Below are 23287 nucleotides of genomic sequence, written 5' to 3'. Positions count from 1 at the left end.
CCTGGACTCAGCCTCCCCTGGTCCGGGACTGGGGCAGCAAGACCTTCTTGTCAGCTTCCAGGGGCTAACCAGCTGTGTTCCCAGAGCGCATGGCCTGGCTTTGGCCACCACACACACGAGCACATGCAAGCACACACACAATGCATGCCTGCACATGCCCGGGGCCCAGCTGCCGGGGCAGCAGGGCCTCAGATTAGCCAAAAGACAAACAAGGTTTCTCTTTGTCTTTAGGTGATTGAGCTGGGCAGTTTTATGGTTTTGTATTTAATACCCCTGAGCTAGAGGCCAGCAGCTGGCGAGTGAGGGGAATATTCCAGGCCAACCCCGGGGAGCTTCAGCACCTCTGTCCATGAGCATGACCAGCTGGGACTAGGCTGGTCAGGAGCTTCCTCCCCACCCCTCAATTCCTGTCCTTCATCCCATGAATACAGTGCAGTTCTGTGCTTGTGTCCACTGTTTGCCAAGCCTGGAGGTGCCCAGCTGCTCCTACCTCCCCACTCAGAACCACTCCTCAGGGACATGGTCCACCCTAGCATCTCTCCATGTCTAACCTGGGGGAGCTGGGGTCTGGGATACTGCCTTCTGGCCGGCTTCACCCACAGCCTCTCCTCACAGCATGTGGCCTTCCCCATAGAACATGGCCTCTGCTGCTAACGTGTGTATGCACTAATTCCCACTCACGTAGCCCGTGTGCACACCCCTGTGTGAACATGCCCAAGAGTGCCCAGCCGTGCTCCCTCACCACTGGGGTCCCATGTAGTGACAGGGAGGTGGGTGAAGAACACTTGCTGTCACCAGAGTGGAGACCCATTGGTGACACCTCTCCAGCCCCTGTGGCATCTGTCAGTGGTCTGGGGTATAGAGGAGAAGAAGAGTGGACTCGAAGCCCTTAGGCAGCTTGCTGGGAAGTCAGCTGAGGATTCACTCTGAGCCTCTGGAGCCAGTGGGGGAGGGTTAAAGCATGGCAGAGGAGAGGGCAGGGTGAGCCTTGCTACTCGCCCCACTTCTGAGGTCTTCTGCCTGCAGTGCTGGGAGGCAGGGCTGGGTGCTGCCCATTCCCTCAGCCTTGTGAAGTAGAGCCCACCTCCTTGCTCCCACCCCAGAATTATCGTTACTTCCCAGCAAGATTCCCCCCACCTGGCCCTTTATCTCCCATCTCGCTCATCCTCGTGTACTCCCCCTCAGCCCTAGCCGCCCTTAGTGTGAGCTGGGAGAGCCCTGGACTTCTGTTTTCAGGGAGGTATTGGGGGAAAGGAGAAAGGGAGGGAGAAAGCTCCTTTTTCCCTTTGGAGATCCGCCTCTCAGGCCCATCCCCCAGCTGACCCCAGAGGCTCCGAGTGATTGCTCAGCTCACTAACCTGGAAGATGTCTAGTGGTCTCTTTGCCCACAAGCCTGCGCCCCCTATCCCCAACCCCAGGGCAAGGGAAGAGAGGGGCCTAGCTCTTACTCCCTAGACTGGGTGCCTCCTCTTGGAGCTGCGGGAGTCTGTCTGGCCTGTGCTCTGGTTCAGGTCTTGATCCAGCTGCTGCAAAGGCCTTTCTCGCCTGGGTTCTGCCGGTCCAAGCCCCAGCTTGACTCCAGGGATCCAAGGCCTCAGGCTCAAGAGGCTGTGTGTATCCCACAGCCCTAACCCACTGAGGCCCTGTTGAGTGTTTGATGAATAATGAATAAATGAGTGACTGAGTGAATGAGAGAGTGAGCAAGCAAGTGAGTGAGTGCCTGCTGTAGAGGCCCACTGCCGGGTGTGTAGTGAGCATTTGAAGGGGCTTGGGTGTGATGACTGGCGCCTGGGAGTCAGGTCTCTACAGACAAGCCCCACGCAGCCCAGGCATCCCTCTGTGGGGTTCAACCCCCACTTGGAATCCCTAAAGGAAAGCATCTGTGTACTGTGGAAGTGGGTGGGGCTGGCCTGTGTCAGAATCACCTGGGAGTTAAAAGAAAAATCACTCTTCCATTGATCCTCCTTCCCCCCAGATTCCCATTCAGTGGATCTAGGTGTGTCCCCACTTGCACTAGAGCAGTGAAAAGGGAGGCATGGGGGCCAGCCCCATGGCCGAGTGGTTAAGTTCGTGTGCTCGGCTTAGGTAGCCTGGGGTTTGCCGGTTCGGATCCTGGGCACGGACCTAGTGCTGCTCATCAAGCCATGCTGTGGTGGCATCCCATATACAGGAACCAGGATGACTTAAACAACCAGGATATACAACTATCTACTGGGCTTTGGGGAGAAAAAATAAAAGATGATTGACAACAGATGTTAGCTCAGGGCCAATCTTCCTCACCAAAAACAAAACAAAACAAAAGGGGAGCTGTGAGCCAGCTCTGTTGGCCTAGTGGTTAAGGTTTGGCGCTCTCAGCACTTTGACAACCCAGGTTCCTTTCCCGGTCGCAGAACCCCACCACACGTCTGTCAGTAGCCATGCTGTGGTGGCAGCTCACATAGAAGAACTAGAAGGACTTACAACTAGGATATGCAACCATGCACTGCGGAGCTTTGGGGAGGAAAAAAAAGGGAGCTATGAAAAATAACTAATTAATTAATTTAAAAAGTAGGCTGTGAACCTTGTGAACAGCAGAGATCAAAGGAGGAAGTCCCTCAGAGAAGGGGAAGTTCAGGGGAAAGAGTCAGGGTTAGTCTGAGGTCAGAATTAAGGACCAATACGTGGTCAGGGACAGGGTCACTGTGAGTCGAGATGTGGGGTCAGCACAGAGCCATGGCTAGGCTCAGTCTGTGGTGGGGTTTGGGAATACAGAGAGGGAGATGGAGAATTTGGGGAGGCGAAAGGGGTCTGCACTATTGGCTTATAAAATGTTAGTTTGCACATAAAGGATAAGTGTCAGGGTGAGCTGGCTCATCAGGATAAGAAAGCCAGGTCTGGAGACAGTGATCAAGGCTAGGCGGCTGCTCTTGGGCCTAGGACAGCCCCAGATTCCCCTATCTGCCCCCTGGCAGGAGCCCTGTGCTCGGGGCAGGGACAGCTACTTTGTTATCTGAACAAAATGGGCTTTCTCTAAGAGCCCATCCTGTGGCCTGGGTGGGACAGGAAAGGGACAAGGGGCAAACTGGCCAGTCTCCTCTCCTCTCTGGAGCATCCAGGCCAAGACACAAAAACAGAAACAGCGAGGGTGAAAGACTGAGGCAGAGCGAGCAGGACGGTGAAAGGAAGATGGGGAAACAGAGAGGAAAACAGACAGAGGTGGAAAGATTTGAAAGTACAGTAAGACAGACTTCAATGGGGGGCGAGAGATCGAGAGAAGCTACACACACTCACACACACTCATACACACTCCTTCTCTCACACACAGTCACAGACACCCGGGCGTGTGCTCACGCAGCCGCCCTGAGCCTCACTGGAAATAATCCCCCTCGCGATGCCGGGGCCTCAGCTGCACAGGCGGTGCCGAGCTGTTACCTTGCACATCTGTCAGCTCCAAATGTAGAAGCTGTCATAGGGTTGTGTGTGTGTGTGAGAGAGAGAGTGTGTGAGTGTGTGTGTGTGCATATTCTTCCCAGAGAATTCTGGGGCCTTAGCCTGGCAGAGGGAGATCCCTGAGGGCCCGGAGGCTCACCCTGGGAAGCAGGCCCCACTCCTTCCCGTCCTGCACAGGGAGAGGCCCAGGGGCTGCCCAGATTTAGGAGCTTAGGCCACTGGACTTGGCTTTTGTGGCCTGGCTTGGCCACTTACAGCCGTGTGGCCCTGGGCCATCAGAGCAGCTGGGTGTCCTCCTTGTCAGGTGGGGATGTAAGGTAGCCAAGCCCCCTGGATCCTAGAGTGGTGGTGATGGGCGCCTGGCCTCATGGCTATTGTCACCCCTGGGACACCAGGGATTCCTTGCAGCCTGATTATTATAGCTGGAGATTCCTTCTGCGGCTGACTCCCAACTTCTGGGGATGCACCCGGCATACAGGGCTCTCTGGGGACCCCGAGGCCATTGCCCTCCTCTGGCCTGCTCCTCTCCCGGGTGCTGTCCCTGCTGGACCTGAGGATGTGCCTTGGGCACTGACTCTGGGCTGCAGAGATCTGCTTCACCCTTTCTGGTAAGGAACCCTGTTCCCTTTCTCTCTGGTGACGCTCTCCATGCTGTCATCCCCAACCCCGCTATGTTGGGAAGTTCATTTTTGTGTTTGCTCTCTTTCCTGCTTTAATCTAAGCTATCATAAAGGGATTTTCACAGCAGTGAGGAAGAGGACGCAGAAGCTGTCCAGAAAGGAAGGCAGTCTTTTCACTGTAGTAGGAGAAATTAGGGACCCTGGCCCAGAGACCCAGCTCCTGTGTCAGGGCTCTTCCCACAGTGCCCTGCCCACCCAGGATCAGCCTCCCCAGACCCACGGGACTGACCCTTTCAAGATACAGAGAGTATAAAGGCCCTGCCAAGCACCCCCATGCAGGTAGCCTCACCCCTGCATCCCCATGCTGGCGGCCTTACCCCTGACCTGGCCTCATCAAAGCCCATCCCAACACCAGGCGGTCTCCTGCTCTTTCCTCAGATCCACCATACTTTCTGCCCAAGGGTCAGAGGGGACATTCTAGGCAGGCTGTGGGTGCTCGTGTTGCTCGAAGCACAGTGTTCCGAGAGAGGAGGCGAGGCCTAAGTGTCTGTGGCTCCAGCCCTGTTTTTTCAGGAAGGCGCGAGGCCATCATCTGTGGTGTGTTCTCTCCTGGGCGGGGGTCTCTGTAGGCACATATATGGATATACATGAACTACGCGTGGGCCTGTGCTCGGCCCCAGCCACGTGGGTGTGTAACTGTGCCACCTCAATATTAATATTAGTCATATATGGGTGCTTGAACATTCAGCTCTGCTTATGCGTGGAGGGAAAGTTTGTGTGTGTACCTGTGTATAAGTGTTGGGATCTAAAGCTTCCCAGACAGCAGTATGTGCATGCAAATGTGGCTTTGGGTGTATCACTGTATCACTGTATGCACACACCTATAAGACTATTGTGTGAATGTGAGGGTAAGTGTAAACTACTGTGAGTGCACACCTGCATTTACATTTGAATAGCAGTGGGTTTGTATGTTTAAACCATGTATGCATACAACTGTGTGCATACATGTGACTGTGTGCGATTGTATGTACGCACATGTTGTGCCCCTGGGTTGCTCTAGTTTATAATTGGGTGTGCGTGTGTACACATGCAACAGGGTCTTACCTTGCAAGAGTGAACCTGTGCAAAGCTGTGCATGAGATTTAACCAGCATGTGTGTGTGTCTGCGTGTCTGTGTATGTATGTCTGGGTGTGATTTTGACATGGTGCAGGTGTTCCTGGGTAAATGGGTGTGTTTGGGCCTGTGACTGAGGGACAACAATTGTGTGTTGACGAACTCCAGCCACCCCTTAAGCCAGGTTCAGGGAGAAGGAAGTGTGTAAACGTGTTTGTTAAATGCAAAACAGAACGGCAACACAATGCCGGGTCCTGCAGTGGTGGGAGTGCAGCAGGGAAGTCTCTCCCTCTCCGTCTCTCTCTCACTGTCTCTCCAGCGTCTCGGCCCCTCTCTGGCGTCGTTCCCTCACACCTAAGCCCAATGGTGTTTTGCAGTCTTTCAGCTGTTACCTCAGTCCCTCCTCGCCTCATTCCCGATTCACTCCGTTGCTATAGGTATGTTTGAAACCCCAGCGTGGTAGATTTTAATTAGTCTTCCTACAGATGGCCAATTAACATTCATTACTTTTGCCTTGAGCGATTAATTATGAGTTTGGATAGAAAAGGAGAGAAGAGGAGAGGAAGATGGGCAGGTGAATGAAAGGAGAAAAGAGAAGGGGGTTTGATTGGGAGTTTGGAATTTTTACACAGAACAGGCGGGTGGGGAGAGGGTGGGAAAGAGCCATTTGAATCTCCTCACTCCCAGCGGCCTCCCTCGGCCCACAGCTGCTCCGGGCCCCTAATCGGCTTGGCTGGCCCAGCCCTCCAGGAAAACAGAGCTCACACCCTCGTTTGAACGTCTGTAAGCCTTTGGTGTTCCCTGACCCCAGCTCCTTTCATGACACCGGCCCTCTTGCTGTTCATGCCAGAGCTGGGTGGGAACTATGTCAGGGGTCCTCCAAAATGCAGGAGATAACCCCGAAATGAAGCTCTGCCGACATTCACTCCTTCCTAGAAATGTAACAGCTCATTGTACAGATGAGGAAACTGAGGCTCAGACAGGAAATGACTTCCCCAGCTCCTGCATCTCAGGAGGAGAATCCAGCTTTGTGACCCCTGGCCTGGTTCTCTTTCCATTGCAACTGAGGTGTTCGTAACGACTCTGTGTGACATTTCGTGTTACAATCTGGAACACACTCCTCTGCATCAGACAGAAGCGCTCTTCAGGGTTTCAGACATAATTCCCATCCTCCAGTGTGCACCCAGCTGTCGAATGCTCGTGTGGTTTCCCAGCTCATTAAAAGACTCCCTGGGAGATGTCGCCGGGTTTAGGAGCTGCAGTTATGTTCTTAATCCTAAATTCATTCCAGGAATGGAGGACAGACTCCTACATGTAAACACTAGTCTTTTGGGTGGTAGGATCACAAATGATTTTCATTTTCCTCTTTAAAATTATCTTCTTTTTAACTTTCTCTAGCACAAATATATTACTTGAACTATGTAAAGTATGTACAGTATGACTATATGTCACTTGAAATTTTTTCAAAGCATATTTCTAAAGAGAAACAGAAAAGGAGTTCATATTAGTTTATGATCTTTTTTCAAAGACACAAATATGTACATTAAAATTTTAACACTGCTTATCGCCTGCCTGGATTCAAGTTGCAGTTCTGCCTCCTACTTAAACTGTGCCTCGGTTTCCTCACCTGTTAGATTGTGTTAAAAAGAGTACTCATCTCAGGGGGCCAGTCTGGTGGCTAAGTGGTTAAGTTTGCTCACTCTGCTTTGGCAGCCCAGGGTTCACAGGTTTGAATCCTGGGCGCAGACCAAGGAATCGCTCATGAAGCCATGCTGTGGTGGCATCCCATATAAAATAGAGGAAGATGGGCATGGGTGTTAGCTCAGGGCCAGTCTTCCTCAGCAAAAAGAGGATCGGCGACAGATGTTAGCTCAGGGCCAATCTTCCTAAAAACAAAACAAAACAAAACAAAAAAAGAGTACTTGTCTCATAGCGTCATGAGGATGAAATGAAATAATGCGTGGAAAGTCTTAGAACAGTGCCTTGTATCTAGAAAGGGCTCAATAAATATTAGTTATTATTAATACGAATAACAGTAAGACAAAAATAATGATATCTGAGTGGTGGGATTTTGAAGAATTTATGTAGCTCTTTTTGCTTTCCTATATTTCGAAAAATTTCCATAGTGAACATGCATTTCCTTGGTAATAAGAAGAAAGAATAAGAAGAGAGAGAGAAGGAAGGAAGGAAGAGAAAATATATTTATTTTGCTCCAAGGAAGTATAGTTCTGCCGTTTTAAATTTCTCTAAATTTCTACTGTGTACTCATACACAGTGCTGTGCATGTCTCCTGGAGCTCTCACCATAACAAACAGTCTTACCTCCAGGAAACTCCTGATAGGAGCTAAGTCTTCCTGATCCTTCACATCCCCAGCAGCCTCTCTTGGCCTATCCCACTCCTTGCTCAAACCTAGTCTGGGGCCCTGTCTAGTTAGGTCTCCTTCGTTTGGGGGTTGTGTGGTTCACTTTCCAGATGCCTGGTGAGCAGGAACAGGAGCCCTGAGCCTTCCCCCTCAGAGGCCCCCTTTGATGTCTCTGCCAGTCAGCTCCCATTGCCTCCCTCTCTCTCAGCACCCTTCATCTTTGTTCCCTCATGACTTCAGTGTGCATGTAGCCCTGTCCACAAGGCCTGGGCCCACATTTAACTGCAACTTCCCTCTGCATCTCTTAGCTCACATTTCCAAGAGTGAGCCCCTTTATAGGTCACTGGCCAGGCCAAGGATTAGCTCCCGTGGGTCACAAGTCCATTCTTGGTCTGATAAACTGTGGTGAGGTGGGGTGGTGGGTGGCAGGTTCACATGGTACAGAGTAGGACTGTTTGGGCCAGAGTTTCCTCAGATAGGGGTTTGGGTGGAACAAGAAATGGTTGGCATCTTTGATATTGTGCTCCTGCCACGTGCTCCCCAAACACCCCCTGCCACCCACTCAACACCATTCACACTGTGTCATCAATGTCCGGTGATTTATTCTATTCCACCCAACATGCTACTTGCTAAGCTCCATGAGAGGGGCATCATGTTTTGTCTTGCTCACTGTTTTGTCCTCAGCACGAAGTACAATGCTTGGCACATTGTAGGTGCTCAGTACAGATCTGTTGAATATTGGAAAAGTACATCATATAATCACAGCATTCTATGTATTTAGAAAAGTCTCAGAGATGCAAAGGGTGAACACATGTTACAGAATCATTTGTGAGCTTCAGACTTCTCTGGACAGAACAGGGAGATCCAGGTCAGTTCGATTTAGAGTGGTCAGGGAAGGCTTCCTGGAGGAAGAGCAAATTGCACTGAAGGAAGTGTGATGGGGCAAGAGAAAGCTTGGCTTAGCATGTCCTGGCCTTTTTTGTGGTTTGTGTCTGAGCAACCAGAAATTCCACCAACCAGTGTCAGCACTGAGGACATCAGACAAGTCAGGGCCTAGAGTCAGGTTCACAGACAAGCGGGAATGGGGCAGCAAGATTGAGGCCTGAGCTGCAAGTGGTGGCAGGGTGGGAAAGGAAGGGCGGATCCAGTGGTGCAACAGAGGGGACAAAGGTCTGTGATCCCTAGAGAAAGAGGAGGGTCTCCAGAAGACCTGCCAGCGGCTCATTAGGATAACGAGAGGCTCGCCCCAGCTTACCGAGAATCCTGGGCTCGCCACACCTGAGCACTAATGTGCTCATTAAAGGATGGTGGCTGCCAGGTGCTGGGGCTGGGGGCCCAGGCTGATGCAGCAGCATGGGGCAGAAACAGGGGTGTCCCTGGGGCTGGGTGGGGGTGAGTGAGTGGGCTGCATTCTGGGAGAAGCATCCTGTGCCTTTGTGGAGGCAGAAGGAGAGAGAACAGCTGGAACCCGAGATTCCGGGAACATGGGAGGAGGAGCACTGGCAACTTAGACATAAATGTGGGAGAAAGGGACCTCTTCTGACTCTCTTTTCTCTTTGGAGGGGTGGGCCATGGAATGAGGAAAAAACGGGACGCGGAGGGCCTGAATTTCTGGTGTGGGAACCAAGGGCAGTGGCTGCCTTGTTCTTTTCATGCCATGGTCCCCAGGAGTCCCGTGTCCCTACCACATGCATTTCCTGAGTTACACAAATGCAAGTGTAAGTAGTGGCCTGAAGACTCCAAAGGGTGCTGTTTGGTGAGTGGAAGGGAGGGAGGGAGCGGTGGGAGCAAGGGCCTCCCTGGAAGAAGCGAGACCAGAACAGGCTGAAGGTGGAGCAGGGTTGGCATTGGTGGGGAGGAGGAAGGCATGCTAGTTGGCAGACACCTTGTGAGCAAAAGCACTGAAGGGGAATGGGCCTGGTGTGTGGGGACAGGGACACCAGCTAGCCAGGTGGCCTGGGGTGTGTTAGAGAAGGGTGGACGGGGCTAGATGACAGATGTCTTTGAGGCACCAGGCCTGAGGAATTGGGGCTTACATGAGCTGCTCTCCTGGGAATGAGTGTCTGCATTATCCGGCTCTGTCCTCAACATCATGCTCCGGAGACTTCCCAGGGCTGTCACACAGTCTTCCTCCAGGCCTCTCCCCAGTTACTGATGCCACCAATACTCCAGCCACCTTCCAGGGGATCCAGTAAGAGGTGGAGAGTCCTCTCCTGGTCTGCCTTCCATACTCATCACATCCTTCACCGGGCCACGTTTCCTAATTGTTCTCTTACCTAATGAATCCATTTCCCCAGGAGGCTGGTGGACATCTACTGTAGGGGGATGGGAGGTACAGAGATTTAAGGACTGCACTCAGAGACTTAAGAGCTGCTTGGGAGACAGACAGGGAGGGGCAGTGGGGGGTGGGCAGTTCCATGAGAAAGGCTGCACCTAAGTACAACAGGCCTTCAGGTTGGTGTCAGGATGGCCTCTCTGCAGGGGCTGCTGCCCTGGACTCCCTCTGAGGCCCAGATGTTAGGGGCTCTACACATTGTCCCTACCTCCCTGGGTTGTTGCACTCTCTGCCCCTTGCCCACTACCAAGTGTCATTTCCCTCTGGGTCACTTAGTTCAAATGCCTGGGAGAGAATCTCTTTTGTTGAGCCTAGACCTAAACCAAGGCCATTAGCAAGCTCATGGTGACTGCCTCAGTCCAATCAGCTGTGGCCAGGAGAAGGGTCACGTGTTTCACCCAGGACAGTAGAGTGTACGTGGAGGCGTGGGCACGGCAGGCAGACACACCAAAAATTCTTGCACATGTTTAGCTGTGTCTCCATTTAATATACTGTTCCTCAAAACAGCGTTTCTGAAATTTCTTTCACTTTGCTGTTATTGGCTTTTGAAAACACAAATTTAGTAATGTGGATACTATTTGTTAGAAATAAACGTTTTTTATAAATTGTTTTTCTGATGTAGTAAGGGAAATACACTACCTGAATTACCATGAACTTTTTTTTCTTAAAACCATTTTTTTTCCCACTTTGAAACCTTTGGGGATTACTTTTTGGCATAATTTCTCCGTTCTGTCCCAAATGGTTTTGAAATATTTATCACTTCTCTCAGATGATAAACCATGAAATTTTGCTTCTAACTTTGATGACAAAGAGAAAAATGTCTATAGCTTCACTTAGAAGCTCTTTAGAAAAAAAAAATGCCTGCAATGCTTAGCCCATTGTTTCGAATTTGTAAACAAAAGGTGAATTCAAATTTGGAAACCAAAATCAACCAAGACCTCATTGCAGCAGCCACCTGTGCGTTTCAAGAATAGCTTGATACAACTTCACATGTTTGAATCACCTACAGAAGTCCCTCAGCCACAACCAACAATCCAACATGTTTTCAGCAACCTCGGAGCTTCCTGTATGTTATGCCTTCACTCCACTTACAAATGTTTTGAAAATTTGCCAGCTTTTCAGAGATGCATGAATAGTGTCATACAAAGAATTGACAGTACTGAGATCATCGCGGAGTTCTTTCATACCCCCACAAAACTCAACACCATTAAATCCCCAAGACATGCATGACAATGTGTGTATAAAGCTCTTGGCTCATCCTCCATAAACGTTGGAGGAACAACGTTAAATCTTTCACTTGTGTCAGCAGCTCCTGTGTAGACATAGCCGTGTATTTTATTAGAATCAGCTTCCATAATAATCCCATGTAAGAGCCTCCCAGTGGTCTTGTCCATACCCACGGCATCCATGAATGTCTGCTTAATTAAGATGGTTTGGGACATTTTTTGCGGAACCCTTACACAGGTTGAGAGCTTGGCATCATTGCATCGTCAGTTGTCTTATTGTATCTCATGAGTAATTTATGGGAACAAATGTCCATCTTTATTATTTTATTAATAATTCTAAATGCTTGCTATGTGCCAGCCACTATTCTAAGAGCTTTACATTAAAGGACTCATTGACTCCACCCAACTGACTACGAGGCAGGTTCTATGATTTATTCCCATTTTACAGAAAAGGAAAGTAGCACTGAAAGGTTAAGTAACTTGCCTAAATTTCACGGTAAGTTTGCACAGCTTGTAGAAACCAACTCAAATTAATTGTAAGTTCTCTTTATATTTCTCTTTGATTTCCAACCCAAAATACCTGCCCTCGTTAACAAATTAGATTCCCCATGCCCTTGATAGACACAATATTTTATTTCCCAGAAATAAAATATTTTCTACTTTAGATACTTTCTACTTTTCTTATTAAGTTTCAATTAATCAGATAATAGTTTACAAAAGACAATGTCACCAAAAGTTGGATGTTTACTACGAAACTACACCAATATAAATGCATTTCACATTTTTTTCTGATTTTCTATAATTTTTTCAAGTTTTAATTTCTCTTTTATTCCTGAATTTTTGTTAGCAGAAGAACTAGAATGGGTAACAGAATAATACATCTTTTATAATGCTCTGTTCCACCTGTCAACAATCTGATTACGAAGGTTTTTAAAAAAATATTTTAATTTGCCTTGAAGTTTTTGTACTTTGAAAGTAGTTTCTGATCAAGAAGGTCTATTACCTTCTTTCATAAATTTCAAACAATGCACAGAATCTTGGCTTGAAATGTGTTACTCTCTGTACCAGCCCTCCTGTCAACCCTGATTAACTCTTGAGGTTGAAATACTTGATTACTCTTCACAATACTATTGGCATCATAATTTGATGGTAAACTCTTGGAAATTTTTGTGAAAAATAGAAACTCAAACTTTTGTTTTGACATCACTTTTTAAATTCCTGTGATTTAAGTATTTATTTAGAATTGCTCAGTGATTGTGTTCCATCTCCAAGAAGAGAATGCCAATGACAGATTCTCTAACACTTCTTGTTATGACACTTTCCATGTTTTCTCAGTTATTTCCTAACCAGATTAATGTCCCAAAGCAGGGCGCTTTCAGCCTAGTGGCACACTGCTGTTATAGCCTGGAAACCGGGGATTTGAGATTTTTTCCACTCACTACAGTTTTTATTAAGAAACTGTTTTCGTTGTTATTTAATTATCTCCCATCTAGATTTTTTAAAATTCTATTTTTTTCTCTTTTACTAATTTGGAAGTAATACTGTGTTTCTATTCCTTTGGTGGTTACCCTAGACGTTTTGTCAGGCATATTTAACTTCCAAAAATCTAAAGTTAATCACTACCTTTACCTTTCTTCAGAAAAATACATGATACAAATAAGCTTTAACTTCAGTCATCACTCTGCCGCAACTTATGTGCTATTGTTTGATATTTAGTTCTAATTTTTTAGTCCTACAAACTATACAGGAACATTAAGGTTTTATACTGTCAATATGTATATTTGGAAAAGGGGATGTTGCTAAGTTTTTCTTTTGCCAAAAAGATATATTTTAAGACACACACGCTGTTTGCTATTGTTACTATTTTATTTACTTATTTATTAGTGTATTTATTTTTCAACTTATTTTTTATTGTGGTAAAATACACGACACAAAATTTACCATCTTGACCATTTTTACGTGTATGGTTCAGTGGTATTAAGTACATTAATATTGTTGTGCAATCATCGCCACCATCCATCTCCAGAACTCTTTCCATCTTGCAAAACTAAAACTCTTACAGAGTTAAACAATAACTCCTCATTCTCCCCTCCGCCCAGCCCTTGGCAATCACCATTCTATTTTCTGTCTCTATGATTTTGACTATTCAAAGTACCTCATCTAAGTGGAATCATACAGCATTTGTCTTTTTGTGATTGGTTTATTTCATTTAGTATAATGTCCTCAGGTTTCATCTATGTTGTAGCATGTAGGAAAATTTCCTTCCTTTTTAAGGCTGAATAATATTCTGTTGTATGCATATACCACATTTTGCTTCTTCATTCATCCATTGATGGAAGCTAGGATTGCTTCCACTTTTTAGCTATTGCGAATAATGCTGCAGTGAATATGAATGTACAAATATCTCTTCGAAACTCTACTCTTGATTCCATTGGGTATGTACCCAGAAGTGGAATTGCTGGATCAAATGGCACTTCTATTATATTTTTAAGGAACTGTTATGCTTGTTTTCACAGTGGCTACACCATTTTACATTCTCACCAATGGTGCACAAGAGTTCCAATTTCCTCACATCCTTGTCGCCACGTGTTATTTTCTGTTTTGTTGACAGTAGCCATTCTGATGGGTGTGAGGTAGCAGCTCATTGTGGTTTTGATTTGCACGTCCCTGATGATTAGTAATTCTGAGCATCTTTTCATGTGCTCTTTAGCTGTTTCTATATCTTCTTTGCAGAAATGTCTAGTCAAGTCTTTTGCCCATTTTTGAATCAGTCAATATTTATTTTGTTAGCTTTACTCTCTGTTCATCCTTTCATCTCAGACTTTCCTTCTTGCAATAATTTTCCTTTTGCCTGAAATTCCTTCAGTGAGCGTCAGTTGGTAGAAATTTTTATTTTCGATTTGCCCAAATATGTCTTTATTTCACTCTTATTCTTGAAAGACCATTGTTGCTACAAATAAAATTTTGGGTTTTAAGTCATTGTCTCTCAGTGGTTTGAAGGTCTGTCCCCCTCTCTCTTGCCATCCGTTGTTGAGAGTCACTTGTCAGCCCTATTCTCATCACTTTGTAATAATCTGTCTTTTCTCTCTGGCTGCTTTTGAGATCTCTTTTCCTTAGGTTTTCTGTAATTACGTTGTCTGTGTGTGGGTTTGTTTTATTTATCCTGTTGGAATTTGATGGGCTTCCTCAATGCAAGGATTGCTGTTGTTAATCAATTTGGAAAGATTCTTAGCTATTAACTCTTCAAATGAAGCCTCTACTCCATTACCTCTGCTCTCTACTTCGAGAATCCTGGTTAGATATAATCTTCCATACACCATGCTCCATATCTCTTAACCTCTTGATAATTTTTACATCTTTGCCTCTCTTTGTGGTGCATTGCTTCAACTCTTCGCATCTTTCAGTTCATGAATTCTCTCTTCTGCTATGTCTAATCTGCTAATTTCTTATAAATTGAGTTTCTAATTTCAGTGATTATAATTTATATTTCCCTTTGGTACTTTTCCAAATTGGCTGGGTCCCTTTTGTTTATACTGAGGTACTATTTACATATTGTAAAATGCATAAATCTTAAGTGTGCATCATGATGAATTTTGACATATGTGTACATCTGTGTAAACACCATCCAGGTGGAAATATAGAACATTTCTAGGACTTCAGAGCATTCCACTGTGCCACTCGCCAGTCAATAATTCCTCAGAGGTAACCATAATTCTGACTTCTATCAGTCCAATAATGTATCTGAGATCTATCCATTTTCTTGCATACATCCATTGTTCATTTTCATTGTATTCCATTGTGTGAATCTAGTAATTTACTTATTCATCCTACTGTTGATTGGCATGTAGATTGTTACAAGGTTTTCGTGATTATGAATAAAATCTTTTTGTGGACATATCTACTTGTTCCTTGGGTATAGACCCAGGAGTAGAATGACTGATTGGGTATATTTTAACTTTACTTAAAACTGCCAAACAATTTTCCAAAGTTGTACCATTTTCCACACTCATACTAGGTATTTTTTTCATTTCTTTTTAACACTCTCTTTTATTTTTAAAACATATTAAACATAAATATTTTATACTCTATATGTGATAATTCTAATATGTGCTGTCTCTGCAGGTCTGATTCTGCAGTTCACGGTTTCTGCTAACTCTCATGGTAGTTTACTTCCCTGTGTATTTTGTGATTTTTGATTGTGAGTTTATCTTCCATGGGGAAGTTATTTGAAGTTTGGCTTTTAAGTATATTCCTCTAAAGAAGAGAGTAAATACACTCGTTTGCTTCTGCCAGTGGACACTAAATTTTTAGCTTGGAATCTTTTAGGGCTTCCTAAAATTTCTGGCCCCAAATCCAAGTAAAGTGGAGCTGTGGTTAGGAACTCTGCAGAAAACATGTTTTCTTTTTTTCCCTTTCATGCAGAGCCAAAGCTAAGCCAGACATGTGTCCACTACCTCCCTTTGTGGGGGTGGAATTTTTTCTCATTCACTCGGTAAAGATGTCACCTTTAGGGATCTCTGATGTGACTTCCTATCCTAAGCTTTGTCCCCTGTCCCTCTCACCGTGGCCCTTTAAAGCCCATGCTCTGGGCCACCAGTGAATTGGGATTTGTTCCAACACAAACTCTAGCTTCAGAACTCACTTCCTTGTCTCAATTCAAGCTTTCTATAATTTCTGGGCAATTGAGGATTTTTCCTTGTTTTTGTGCCAGCTCAGCCATCATTCAAAAACATCATTCAAAAAGATGTTTTTAAGACTGGCAAAGATTGATAATTAAAGTTGAGTGATAAACATGTGGAGATTCATCATACCATGCTCTCTACAAAGTGTGTTTGAAATTTCACACAATAAAAAGTCTTTGTCTTTTAAAAAGAATTCCCCATAGAGATTCATAGTGGGATATTTAGGGGTGAAACATCATGATGGCTGTAATTTACTTTAAAATGCTTCAGAGAGAAAGGAAGGAAGCAAAATGGAAAAATATTAACCATTATAAAATCTAGGCAACAGGGTGCATGGATGTGCATTATACTATTTTGTGTATGTTTGGAAATTTTTATAATAAAAAGTCAAAATGTAGTAAAACAGATTCTTAGATGTTCTGTTCCGGAAAGGTTCTCTGGACATCTAGTCTACTGTGTTATTAGAAACAAATGTGACATCGTATTCAATGATTGCACTTACAAATAAAGAATCCACAAATGACCCTGGCCAAATTGTTGAATAACTGAAGGAGAGTAAGAAATATGTGCACTGAGTGACACAAAGCTGTTTAGATCCAGATATGATCAAACAAATTTGAGTGAGTGGGCAGCTGGGGAGGCGGCTGGGTGAACAGGTTGGTGGAACACCAAATCACATGGGGATGGGCCCACTGAAACGTTTTGACATTGAGCTATACCAAAGGGCTTAGTTTTTCTTTTTTTTTTTTATTGAGTTATTGATAGGTTACAATCTTGTGAAATTTCAATTGTACATTAATGTTTGTCAGTCATGTTGTAGGTGCACCACTTCACCCTTTGTGCCCACCCCCCACCCCACCTTTCCCCTGGTAGCCACTAAACTGTTCTTAGTCCATAATTTTAAATTCCTCATATGAGTGGAGTCATACACAAATTATCTTTCTCTCGCTGGCTTATTTCACTTAACAAAATTTTCTCAAGGTCCATCCATGTTATTGCAAATGGAATGATTTTGTTCTGTTTTGCAGCTGAGTAGTATTTCATTGTATATATGTACCACATCTTCTTTATCCATTCATCTGTTGCTGGACACTTAGGTTGCTTCCATGTCTTGGCTATTGTAAACAGTGCTGCAATAAACATTGGGGTGCATAGGACTTTTGGGATTGCTGACTTCAAGCTCTTTGGATAAATACCCAGTAGTGGGATGGCTGGATCATATGGTAGTTCTATTTTTAATTTTTTGAGGAATCTCCATACTGTTTTCCATAGTGGCTGCACCAGTTTGCATTCCCACCAGCAGTGTATGAGGGTTCCTTTTTCTCCGCAACCTCTCTAACATTTGTTGCTATTAGTTTTAGATATTTTTGTCATTCTAACGGGTGTAAGGTGATATCTTAGTGTAGTTTTGATTTGCATTTCCCTGATGATCAGCGATGATGAGCATCTTTTCATGTGTCTATTGGCCTTCAGTATATCTTCTTTGGAGAAATGTCTGTTCATGTCTCCATCCCATTTTTTGATTGGGTTGTTTGATGTTTTGTTGTTGAGTTGCGAGAGTTCTTTATATATTACGGATATTAAGCCTTTGTCAGATATATGACTTGCAAATATTTTTTCCCAGTTAGTGGGTTGTTTTTTTGTTTCAATCCTGCTTTCATTTGCCTTGAAGAAGCTCTTTAATCTGATGAAGTCCCATTTGTTTATTCTTTCTATTGTTTCCCTTCTCCGAGAAGGCATGGTGTCTGAAAAGATCCTTTTAATACTGATGTCAAAGAGTGTACTGCCTACGTTTTCTTCCAGAAGCCTTATGGTTTCAGGTCTCAACTTTAGGTCTTTAATCCATTTTGAGTTTATTTTGGTGAATGGTGAAAAAGAATGGTCACTTTTCATTCTTTTACATGTGGCTTTCCAGTTTTCCCAGCACCATTTGTTTTTTTTTTGTTTTTTTTTTTAAAGATTTTTATTTTTTTCCTTTTTCTCCCCAAAGCCCCCCAGTACATAGTTGTCTATTCTTCGTTGTGGGTCCTTCTGGTTGTGGCATGTGGGACGCTGCCTCAGCGTGGTCTGACGAGCAGTGCCATGTCCGCACCCAGGATTCGAACCAACGAAACACTGGGCCGCCTGCAGCGGAGCGCGCGAACTTAACCACTCGGCCAAGGGGCCAGCCCCTCCCAGCACCATTTGTTGAAAAGACTTTCTTTTCTCCATTGTATGCCCTCAGCTCCTTTGTCAAAGATAAGCTGTCCATAGATGTGTGGTTTTATTTCTGGGCTTTCAATTCTGTTCCATTGATCTGTGCACCTGTTTTTGTACCAGTACCATGCTGTTTTGATTACTGTAGCTTTGTAGTATGTTTTGAAGTCAGGGATTGTGATGCCTCCCGTTTTGTTCTTTTTTCTCAGTATTGCTTCAGAAATTCGGGGTCTTTTGTTGCCCCATGTGAATTTTAGGATTCTTTGTTCTAATTCTGTAAAGAATGTCATTGGGATTCTGATTGGGATGGCGTTGAATCTGTAGATTGCTTTAGGTAGAATGGACATTTTAGCTATGTTTATTCTTCCAATCCATGTACATGGAATGTCTTTCCATCTCCTTATGTCGTCATCCAATTCTCTCGGAAAGGCCTTGTAATTTTCATTATATAGGTCCTTCACTTCCTTAGTTAAATTTACCCCAAGGCATTTTATTCTTTTTGTTGCGATTATGAATGGTATTGTATTCTTGAGTTCTTTTTCTGTTGGTCCATTACTGGAGTATAGAAATGCTACTGATTTATGCAAATTGATTTTATACCCTGCAACTTTGCTGTAGTTGTTGATTACTTCTAACAGTTTTCCAATGGATTCTTTGGGGTTTTCTATATATAAGATCATGTCATCTGCAAACAGCAAGAGTTTCACTTCTTCCCTCCCTATTTGGATTCCTTTTATTCCTTTTTCTTGCCTGATTGCTCTGGCCAGGACCTCCAGTACTATGTTGAATAAGAGTGGTGATAGAGGGCATCTTTGTCTCGTTCCTGTTTTCAGGGGGATGGGGTTCAATTTTTGCCCATTGAGTATGATGTTGGCTATGGGTTTGTCATATATGGCAAAGGGCTTAGTTTTTCATTGCATGACCCAAATGTCTGCTGGTTGATAGCCTCATCCGTGTAATGGCAGAATCTAGCGTCCCCCTTTCATAAGTTCAGCCTCTCCAGCTTTATGGAAGAGAGATTGTCTCCCAGCTCCAGCCCAGATCTCCCCTGCTCTCTTAGTCCTCCCATTCGAGCCTTCTGCTGCCTCACAGGATGCCTTAGAGTCATCATGTCCATTCCTGAACTCCCAGTGGCTGGCCTTGCTGGAGACCCACTGGCCCAATTCATCACTACATAATTGTCTGACACGAGTACATTTCTCAAAGTCTGGGAACTCCTTCCAGATGAAACTCTGAGTGAGCATACAGCAGAATCAGTAGCTCAGGATGGGCTTTGGCAATTCTGGTCAAGACCCCTCTGCCAGTGGGAGATGAAGATAGAGGCCTCCCTGCCCTTCATTTTCCAGTTCTTTGGGGAATCATGTAAATATGAACATCCACACTCCCAGGGAAGAGCCCTAATTTTCAGGAACAGAGCAGCCTAGACCCGTATGTTGGAAAGAAACGTTTCCCTGAAGTAATATTAATCTGCAAAGATAACATCCTATTACAGAGAAGACATTTATGTTGTTTGCAGAATACTGAGCCTGGGAGCTCTAATTGCTCCATTTAAGAATTACGTCTTCGGTTTATCTTCGCAAAAACAAGGCAGCCAGAAGAAAGAGATATTTGCTCCAAGTTCGCACATCTTACAATATAGAGACACACTGGAAATTTTTAATTTGTAGTCCTCCCCACCCAAGAGTTTAGCCAATTGCTGGGCAGGGTCCACGTTCAAAGTGTCTCGGTTTCCTTTCCCATCAGTTAGAGGCTCTGCAGGAGAAATCTCCCAAAGTGAGGCCTGGGTCAAACTCTCCTTTCATGGCCAACTCAATGGGCATGAACTGTCTCTTCTTTATGTCCTATGTGATGAAAATTTACATTGCTACACTGTCTTGGAACAAACATAATCTTAAGTGATGTTTCTCACATTCATATGTTCAGTCAACAAATCTTTAATGAGCATCTATTATATGCCAAGAAACTGTGCTGGGTGTTGGAAACATAGCAGTGAAGAAAATAAATGGAGTTCTTGTGAAGCTGGCACTCCGTAGAGTTGGCTTCATGCACTTTTGACAATTTTCCTTTTCTCAGAAGCTGGACTGACACATGCCCTGGAGTAATTTGTGTGTGTGTGTGTGTGAGGAAAATTGGCCCTGAGCTAAGATCTGTTGCCAATCTTCCTCCTTTTTTTCCTTTTCTCCCCAATGCCCCAGTACACAGTTGTATATCCCGGTTGTAAGTCATTCTAGTTCTTCTATGTGGGATGCTGCCACAGCATGGCTTGATGAGCGGTGTGTAGGTACATGCCCAGGATCCGAACTGGTGAACCCCTGGCCCCTGAAGCAGATCACGCGAATTTAACCACTTGGCCACAGGGCCAGCCCCTAGAGTATTGTTTTTAAGTGAGCCTTGGAGGGGAAATGTATAGGGTGGGCACAGAGAGCAAGGAGTCCTTGGATGTATGCCCTGGGTGGTGGCAGTGTTGCTGCAGTGCAGGCTACCCATAGGTGAGCAGAGGACATGAGGCTAGCAAGGTAAGGACTCGCTCATGGAGGGTCTCAAATGCCAAACTAAGGAATTTGAATTTATTGTTCAAACAGTGACACTAATAGTTAATACTCATTGAGTGGTTACTCTGTGTGCTAAGAGCTATATACGAATTACTTCGTTTCAATTCTCTCAACAACTCTCCAGGTACTATTGTTATCTCCAGATTGCTGATAAAAAGCTGAGTTGCAGAGAGATAAATAAACTGCCCTAGGTCCCACAGTTGTGTGGAAACATTTTAACAGGATAGAGTTGTGTTGTAGAAATCTGGCAGCCATGTGTAAGATGAATTATAGAGAGGTTATCATAAGAGAATCACCAGGGAAAGATAATAAGAGCCTCAAGTAGGCCAGTCACAGGGGAACGGAAAGAAAGAAATGGATGCAAAGACTGACTGGTTGTGCAGGGTGGTGACCTCTTAGCCGCTGAGACTGGGTGTCCTGGAGAAAGGTGGGCCTGTTATCAAAGAAGGCTGAGCCAGGGAGAGGCACAGATTTGGTGGGGAAGATGTTGAGCTCAATTTTGCAGTATAGTGAATGTGTGAGGAGCCTGTGGGGTCCCAGGAAGGCATCTCACTAGCATTCAAAAATTAGTGACTCGATCTGGGGAAAAATAAAGAGTTGGCATTACAAATGTGTACACAGTCTGCATCGAGGTATTGGTTGAAGCTGTGGGAATAAAAAATGATAGATAGATAGATAGATAGATGATAGATACATATGTGATAGGTAGATAGACAGATGATAGATATGTGATAGGTAGATACACAGATACATAAATGATAGCTAGAAAGATAGATGGATAGATAGATAGATAGATAGATAGATAGATAGATAGATAGAAGACAGTTAGATAGAAGGAATAGACAAGGACACCTAGTGAGTGGCCACAGTTAGGAGAAGAAAAGGGAACCCACAAAGAAGCAATTCCCAGAGGTGGCAGATCCAGGCAAGCACTTTGTTAGAAAAATGAAGGGAAGAGAGAGTTAAAGAAATGAAGAAAAGAGAGTTGAAGTTAATGAAATGCTGAAGAGCCCATAGACACTTAAAACTTAAAAAGACTCGAATTTGGAAATAAGGAGTCCTGATGAACATTTCGGAGAATGAAGAGAAACCCTTAAATTCTGCTCATGAGAGAATAAATAGCTACAACATTTCCAGAGGCCTAACCGGCAACATGAATTAAAAGAATCAAAATACCGAAAGAATTAAAATATTGCCTATCTAGAAATTACATTTCTAGAAATTATACTTCTAGAAATTTATATAGAAAAGTAATCCTAATGGACATACAGTAAGATACAGCTATGGGGCTGTTGGTCAAAATCTTGTTTAAAATAGCGAAAATTTGTAAACAGTATAAATGTCCAACAATATAGATTATTTAATGGATACGAAGATGCTTGTGATTGGTTATGAAGCTAAAGAAGCAGGTTACAAAACTCTATATGGTGTGATCCTCCCACCCTTTTTAAGGGAGACACATAGAGAGAGAGAACTGGAAGGATATACAGCAAGAATTCCATGAGGGTTGTTTCCGGGTGGTAAGGTTTGAAAATTATATGATTTCTGTTTTCCCTCCCCCCACACCCTTTTAGCCTCCCCGGCTCTTTTGGATTACTTGTATTTTCTATAACAACTCTGTCTGGTAGAAATATAACGTGAGACACATATGTAATTTTAAATGTTCTAGTAGCCACATTTAAAAAGTAAAAAGAAACAGATAAAAATAATCTTAATAATATATTTTATTTGACCCCAATATATCCCAAATATTATCATTATAACATGTAATCAACACAGAAAACATTAATGACATTTAACATTTTTTTAAACACTCAGCCTTCCGAATTTGGTATTTTATATTTACAGAATATCTCAATCTGGGCCATCCTCATTTCAAGCACCCAAGAGCCACATGGCTTCCATATTGGACAGCACAGCTCTATAAAATAATAGCTAACATTTATCAAGTGCTTACTATGTGCTAGGCACCCCATTGGGTGGGGATTATAAGTCATCAATCTCACAATGACTCTGTAAGCTTGTCCTGCCTATTATTGTCTCCATAAGCACATGTTGCTCTTGTAACAGCATCATAAGAAAAGTTTTGAACCTTTTGCAAGTCATTTTCCTAATGTGATGGGAGTGGAAGCCAGGTTGCAAAGATTTATGCAGTCAAGAGGAAAGGAAGGAGTCAGAGACACACTTATTGAAGAAGTTTGGTGGTGAAGAAGAAAAGTTAACAGAATGAGGGAAACATGAGGACAGAAGACTTTTTGTAGGGCAGCGAGACATGAGAGACATGAAGACGAAGGTAGGCTGAACAGGAAGGAGGGAATGAAAGGTAAAAGGGAGATGGCTGGGGATGCTGGGGGACCAAGCTCTCCACAAAAGTGAGGGCTCTGTTTGATAAACATTGCCAGGCCTGTGCTGGGAGTCAAGGTGTACACCACAGGTCCTTAGCCAGGGCTGGGGGCAGGGGGAAGGGCTGGGGGCGGGGGGGGGGAGTCGTAGCCTAGTGAGGGAGAGCGACGAAGACACAGAGAACTCCATCCTGCAGGTCAACACTATGACAGAGTCAACACTATGACTATCCCCGGGAGGAGATGAACTGAGTTTTGAAGAATGGAGTTAGCCAGCAAAGAAGCAAAAAAGGGAGGAGACATAGATTTGAGAAGTCCTTAACTACAAGACCCCATGACTGGTTGGATGTGGATGCAGAGAGACAGCGAAGATTTGAGGATGATTCCCAAGTTTCCCACATGGGCAAAGCAGAGACAGTAACATACTT

The sequence above is a fragment of the Equus przewalskii genome, chromosome 14, assembly GCF_037783145.1.
Source record: "Equus przewalskii isolate Varuska chromosome 14, EquPr2, whole genome shotgun sequence".
NCBI classification, from domain to species: domain Eukaryota; kingdom Metazoa; phylum Chordata; class Mammalia; order Perissodactyla; family Equidae; genus Equus; species Equus przewalskii.
This window is presented reverse-complemented; position numbering follows the sequence as displayed.